General features: G+C 37.8%; 2 long non-coding RNA genes across 2 annotated transcripts; one reads left to right on the top strand and one right to left on the bottom strand.

Moving 5' to 3' along the window:
- Positions 1–587: 587 nt before the first annotated feature.
- On the top strand, positions 588–3436 carry LOC121387760. Its single transcript, XR_005959871.1, has 2 exons — positions 588–651; positions 2464–3436. It is a non-coding gene; the product is annotated as an uncharacterized LOC121387760 (long non-coding RNA).
- Positions 3437–4764: 1328 nt separating this feature from the next.
- On the bottom strand, positions 4765–6943 carry LOC121387761. Its single transcript, XR_005959872.1, has 2 exons — positions 6735–6943; positions 4765–5395 (listed from the first exon to the last, which is right to left on the bottom strand). It is a non-coding gene; the product is annotated as an uncharacterized LOC121387761 (long non-coding RNA).
- Positions 6944–7281: the final 338 nt, after the last annotated feature.

Here is a 7281-nt window from a genome sequence, read left to right as displayed (position 1 = left end):
TAAAGCCAATATAAAGCAAAATATCTGAAAGAGGCCCCCCCCCCCCCCCCCCCCCGCTTCCTACGCCAGTGACTGGTGTCGTTAAAGAAAACAAACCTTAGATTGTAAGTTCTGATGTATGTCACTTTTTAATCAGTTATTTATCCACTTGTGATAAATTAGAGTAATGGGGGAATGACGGTGGAGGGGGATGACCAGGGTGGAAATCATTAGGTGGAAACGTCCAGTTTGGGGAGATTTTTCTAAAATCACATAATAGATACATTACTAAATCACTGAAATACTGGTTTATATACAGATGTGTAAAGTATGAAATATATTATACGTGGACCAATCAACAATGTAACTTATCGGTAACAAACATATAAACATTACACGCAAACAATTTTTTTTTTAAATCAACCATCTGCGAACACTTTTCATTTCAATTTATTTTCGAATTCATGTGTATTTAAGGTTCAAGCACGTTATCCTGGCAATTTAAATGCTCAACACCTCAGCTATAAATTGGCTGTCTGTCCAGGACTATTCGAATGCTTTTCAATTAAATTTATTTTCGAGTTCGTGCGTATTTAAGGTTCAAGCACGCTGTTCTGGGCACACCTCAGCTATAAAATGGTTGTCTGTCCAGGACTATGGCTTAGTGGTTAGGTCTCACTACACAGATCACTTCCAGGTGAGAGTTCATTCATCACGGTCCACTATAGTTCCTAATTGTGGCACATGTTATGGTTCACATATTCACTTCTAGGAAATGGTGAAGAATTAAAACAATAGGTATGTTTAATGGTAAGCCTTCTGGCTGTATTTTGCCCATGTCATTTTGTAATATTGTGCATCGACCTTTTGGAACATGGGTATATAGCGCAAGTGACAGCCGGAGTGAATCGGTTAATGAACCACCTGTTCGGACCGGTACTACAGCCAGATGCGGTCATATAGCAAAAAACTGAGACGGAAATGTTCACAATTTTGGAGTGAATATAAATGCTTATATAATGTATGTTCGCAATGGTGTATGTTGTTAGTGCCAACGAGAACCCGTTCTATGGGCAATCTTCGATTGAAGTTGGGCAGTTTAACATGGGTTTCAATGGCAGATGACATCTGTGTAGTGAGACCATAATGTAAAACATGAAATTACTGTTTATCCCAAAATATATAAGTTTAGCAAGCCAAAATGAAAATGTACTAGTGTAGCATCCTTATAAAAGGTAATTATCAGCCAAGTGTATGGGGGCCCTATTTGGGTAAATATTGCAAACATGTCAATTTTATTTATTTTTATTATTTTTCTTTTTGTTTTCTTTTTCTTTTTTAGGGGTGTGTGTGTGTCAAAATGTATATTCTAGTGTTCTTACATGTAATAAATAAATTGATCTGAGTGTCTAACACTGAGTTTCTCACTGTAAAAGGTCAAAATTCAAGGTCACAAGGTCAATATCCAAATTCACCCTAATTTCTGTGATTTTGTGCATAATGAATTTTTTCGAATGTACAGTCATAGTGACAAACAGTTTTGATGGTATTGTGAATATATAACATAGTATTCTACTATGAAAGTAGAATTTGTATCTGCCATCAATAATATGTGGATCTTCATGCTGAAATATACAGAAAAAACCAGGATTTCAACACTTCATTATGAAACAATTGTTGCCCATAGCAACAATTGATGGAAACTAATATTTTTAATGAACTAACTAGATAATTAGCTTCTTTGTATGTTCCCCATATCAGAACTACCAACAAGGTCATACATTACCATATAGTGGCTGCTTGTTTGATGGCCATCTATTGTGTGGATGACCAAGGAGTAACAATGTGATACGAAGTTTTATTGGATGGTATGGTGCATCTATCTTTTGGTGTATTGGTTAGAGTTCATAAGTTACACGGCTCTAGTATAGCTTTTCATGGTGTAAATGACCCAAATTATCAAATTGACTTCAAACCAAGTTTGACAAAATCGGTCACTAGACTTTAAGGTCTCACTACACAGATCACTTCCAGGTGAGAGTTCATTCATCACGGTCCACTATAGTTCCTAATTGTGGCACATGTTATGGTTCACATATTCACTTCTAGGAAATGGTGAAGAATTAAAACAATAGGTATGTTTAATGGTAAGCCTTCTGGCTGTATTTTGCCCATGTCATTTTGTAATATTGTGCATCGACCTTTTGGAACATGGGTATATAGCGCAAGTGACAGCCGGAGTGAATCGGTTAATGAACCACCTGTTCGGACCGGTACTACAGCCAGATGCGGTCATATAGCAAAAAACTGAGACGGAAATGTTCACAATTTTGGAGTGAATATAAATGCTTATATAATGTATGTTCGCAATGGTGTATGTTGTTAGTGCCAACGAGAACCCGTTCTATGGGCAATCTTCGATTGAAGTTGGGCAGTTTAACATGGGTTTCAATGGCAGATGACATCTGTGTAGTGAGACCTTAGTGAAAGAGAAGTTAGTATAGAAGCCATTATGTCTAACCAAAGAGCTGTTAAAATTATTTTCTGGCGGCAGCCGTTACCGAGGTGCGAACCCAGTACCTACCAGTCTTAAGTCTGATGGCAAAACCACTACTACACAACCGATATTAAATAAATGACCTTAAGCCTGAGAAGTTCTGGGTTCGTATCTCAGTACAGACTTCCAACCTAAGTTATGTTTTAACTTTAATATCTTAGTACAGATGTGTAAAATACAGGCGCAGATCCGAAGTTGGGGTAGGGGTATTTGCATTTAGACACACACACACACACACACACACACACACACACACACACACACCGTAAAAGATACCTGATCCACATCTGTGTTCTACTGCACTTGACTGTCCTCTCACAAACCACTGATTTCTGTCATGAACCAACAACCTAGATAGCTGAAGTGTATGCTCAAGAAAGCGTGCTTGAACCTTAAGTGTTGATTATAAGCAGGAAATAATCGGAACAGCTGGAATATTTGTCTACGGAGGGTATGCAGCGATATATATACATTAAAAAGTTACCTACAACATTCCGAAGTACACTAACATAAATTATATAAATACATGTTAGTCCACTTAAAATACATTTTAACGCACAGTTGCTGTCCTATCCGAAAAATACGTTAAAAGTTCACATTCAGTTTTAAAATGTTAACTAATGAAGACACTATATATATTACCGCACCATTATTCTTATTTTTATACTGTCACCCTACTTATTTTAGGCTAGTTACGATGTTAATTTAGTGCGAAGTAACCACAAATGCATGTAGTTCATAAACATTACAGGCCCGTAGGAACTATATCTGAAGTGGTGGGGGAAGAGCACAATCTAGGAAAGGGGGTTCAGTCTCTAGTGGGGGAAAACGCCAGATTTATGTATATATATATATATATATATATATATATATATATATATATATATATATATATATATATATATATATATATATATATTAGGACAAAATACATACATTATTGTACTTATGTCGAGAAGGGCATAGCCACCCTACCCACCCCACGCCCTCTTGGTTCCTACAGACCTGTATTATATCGCTTGTTTGTAGAATAATGGCGAATAGATGAACAGTACGTAAATAAAATAATGCGAAAATATGCAAACCGATTGTGAAAACAAAATATATACAAATATGTACATTAATTATACACTAACAACCTGTAAACAATGGAATGTATCAAATGATCAGTGTGTGTGTGTGTGGGGGGGGGGGGGGGAGAAGGAGGAGTTACATTAACTGATATTTAATCCCAAACGTATTAATTATGCGTTTTTGTATTTGATTTTTTTAAAGGAGCAGTTGTCATATTATGGAATTATGTTTCCACAGTAATGCAACGGCGTTACGACAACACACACCCATTTGTCGTGTCGTTACTAGTTGTAGCAGCTTAATATAGTCCGGTTTAGGAAATAGTTCCTCATAAAACAAATCAAAATTATGATATGCCTTTTGAAATATTTCTTTGATGATTAACACGTAGTTGAACCTCTGCAGTAAATAAATAACCCATTGGTTTGAAGTTACATATTATTTTTAGTACTAACTGATAACAACTGTGCGAGTAGTGTAGTGCTACTTATATAACAGCAACACGAGGCGGTGAGGGTAGCTAACTGAAAATGTTCGTGGTCTATCTGTTTAGTGATTTTCTGCGAGGTAGGTTTCAAGGGAGAGAACTCCCTAAAACCAGAAGTCTCATAAACTTCTCGATAGTGTTGTGTTTTTTTCACAGAATATATTCTGACATAGATATTGTATTGAACTGCATGGAGTAATTAATGGTGATGTGTAACCTTAAGAACGCAACACATACGTTTTAATTACAATTATGAGAGGTGGGAGCAGTGGCGTAACGAGGGGGAGGGGGAGGGGGGGGGCACGCGGTCATGCCCCACCCTAATTAAACAACTGTTTTTTAAATGTATTAAATTTTATAAAATCATATATACATACATAGTATAGGTCCCCCCCCCCCCCCCCTAAGTGGGTTGCCCCTCACCCACTATGAAATCCTGACTACACCAGTGGCAGGGACAATGCGAGTAATAGCATATGTGGTTTAATATTATTGCTACTTCTTCGTTTGGTAAAATAATTATTGATATACCTATACCGTAACTCCTCCTAACATAGCATAAACAAGAATATTTTGAGGATTTGAGGCAAACAAAACAAAAAGAAAAAGAAAGCCAGACAGACAGACAGACAGACAGTAAAAAAAAAGTCTTATCAAGTCCGATAACTAAGGATCGAATGTTTTTATTAAAAAATCAGACTAAGGTTATCGTCATGTCCTACAATTCATAAAGTAACTTGATTTTCAAAGTTCGAAAGTTCACGATAAAAAATATTTTGTCATGTCCGATAATTCAACCATGACATTCTTGTCAAGTCCGATAATTTGGGATAGAGAATTGTTGTCAGGTCCTATAATTCATAATAGTAAGTTCTTGTGGAGTTCGATATGTCAGGACAGAAAGTGGTTGTCAAGCTTTATAATTCGGGATCAGTGGCGGATCCAGAAAATCCATTTAGGGGGGCCCCAGTGACATGAGGTGGAATGCCAAGGGAACTTTGGGGAAGGTTTGGAGGGGGATCGTAAACAAAACTGAAATTTTTTAATATATAATAAAATTATAACTATCGCAAAATTTAGGGGGCGGGCCCCTGGGCCCCCTAGATCCGCCTCTGTGGAAAGTTGCTGTCAAGTCATAATTCAGAGCAGGGCTTCTTGGCAAGTCCAGTAACTCAGAATAAAAAAAAAAGTCGTATCAAGTCCGATAACTCCGGATAGCAATATCTTGTGCACTGCCTAGCTGTGTTCTCTTTGCTGCTGCGTCCACCATCTTTAAAAACCATATGGATCTCCTAAACCTGTGAATTAAAGAATATAACATCAGCAAGAGGATGTATTTACATTCAAATATATGTATATTGAGTTTTAGAATGTAGCATGGTGTAACGTGGAAGTCAAAGGTCTTTAAACTACTGAACGTGTTCATAGACATGTGAAAGGTGTGATGCCCTATATTTTGTATGTGTGTTTTACTGTGTGTTGGAAGAATGCTAACACATTACCAAACTCAAATGTCTAAAATCGTTTTATTCTGGAATATTTCGTTCGGTTTTTCAAAGAAAGAAATGTTTTATTTAACGACGCACTCAACACATTTCATTTACGGTTATATGGCGTCGGACATATGGTTAAGGACCACACAGATATTGAGGGAGGAAATCCGCTGTCGCCACTTCATGGGCTACTCTTCAATTAGCAGCAAGGGATCTTTTATATGCACCATTTCGTAGACAGGATAGCACATACCACGGCCTTTGATTAGCCAGTCGTGGTGCACTGTCTAGTGCGAGAAATAACCCAATGGGCCCACCGACGGGGATCGATACTTCGGTTTTCAAGACCGTCGATATTAATGATATAAAATTATAATGGAGATGGCTTTGTAAGCTTGAAAACGTGTGTCCAATAGAAAAATGTAGCGGGTTTGACATCCAATAGCCGATGATTAACAAATCAATGTGCTCTAGTGGTGTCGTTAAACAAAACCTTTTTGTGACTGTCGGGCACTTGTATTATCGTATGAGATGGCCCCTGGAAGTCGCAATCACCGAGTGGGCGATCATGTGACGCTACCTCACGATATAGGTCAGCGACCTTAGAATTCTGCTGTATAATTTTGCCGAAGCTTAGCTGAAGGTGGGTGCTGTCGGGTTTCTTTCTATAGTGTGTGTATTAGTGATTAATATGTGGATTGTTTTTTTTTAAATCAAGGAACTCGAAAATGATCGATGTAAAGGTATTCGACGGCAAACATAGGATTGTTATGGTATTAAAGCGGAAATCTGTGACTACTCTTTGGTGGGTAGCGATTGCGAAAAAAATACATAGCTTAGTCTCTGACTGTAATGAGAGCGAACTAACCGTCCAAATGTCCGTCTAGCTCTCTTACAGTCAGAGTATTCGGGCTAAATACCGGTACATTTTACACTTTCGTAACACGATGTCACTAATGACTAAATGATTTTATACTAATGATTAATGGAAATAAAACATGTTTATATGATTTTGTAATTTTATATTAAGTACTTTTCACTGCCCCTCATCCTCCCATGTTATTTTAGGCACGGCTCTGTGCATACCTGAGATTTAAGCTGTAAGAAGACAAGAGTAAATTTAAAAATCGAAATGGCTGTCTACCTGTCCACATCACACATTCTTCATCTGTAGGTTGGACGGACTCTCATATGATTCGTTATAATGGGCGTTCTGATTTAGCGTGCTAGAATAGAAATATTCATAGCATTTACTGATTCATAGTATTATTGGAGATTGTGTGAGTTACCTGGCAACCACTAGAGATCAGTAATTCTACAATTTACAAAGTTTTCCATCGAGTCAGGAGCAGTAACTTCAGAGCAACTTACTGGTTTTAAAAAAAAAACCCCCCCCCCCCCCCCCCCCGTTTCAGGGTACTTAACTCCAGATCAACTTATTATTATTTAATTTTTTCAACTTATTTTCTTGCTTATATCCAATTAAGGTTCAAACACGCTGTTCTGGGCAAAAACCTCAGCTATCTGGGCTCTCTGTTCAGGACAGTGGGTTAGTTGTCAGTGGTTAGTAAGACAGAAGAGGGTGTAGTGGTCTTACACCAATCCACCGAGTCGTTAAAACTCGCTCTGGGTGGGAGCCGGTACCGGGCTGCGAACCATGTACCTACCAGCGTGTAGTCTGATGGCTTAAC

This window comes from Gigantopelta aegis, chromosome 13 (assembly GCF_016097555.1).
Source record: "Gigantopelta aegis isolate Gae_Host chromosome 13, Gae_host_genome, whole genome shotgun sequence".
Taxonomy (NCBI): Eukaryota; Metazoa; Mollusca; class Gastropoda; order Neomphalida; family Peltospiridae; genus Gigantopelta; species Gigantopelta aegis.
The sequence above is the reverse complement of the archived record's forward strand: the minus strand, read 5'-3'. Positions and strand labels throughout refer to the sequence as shown.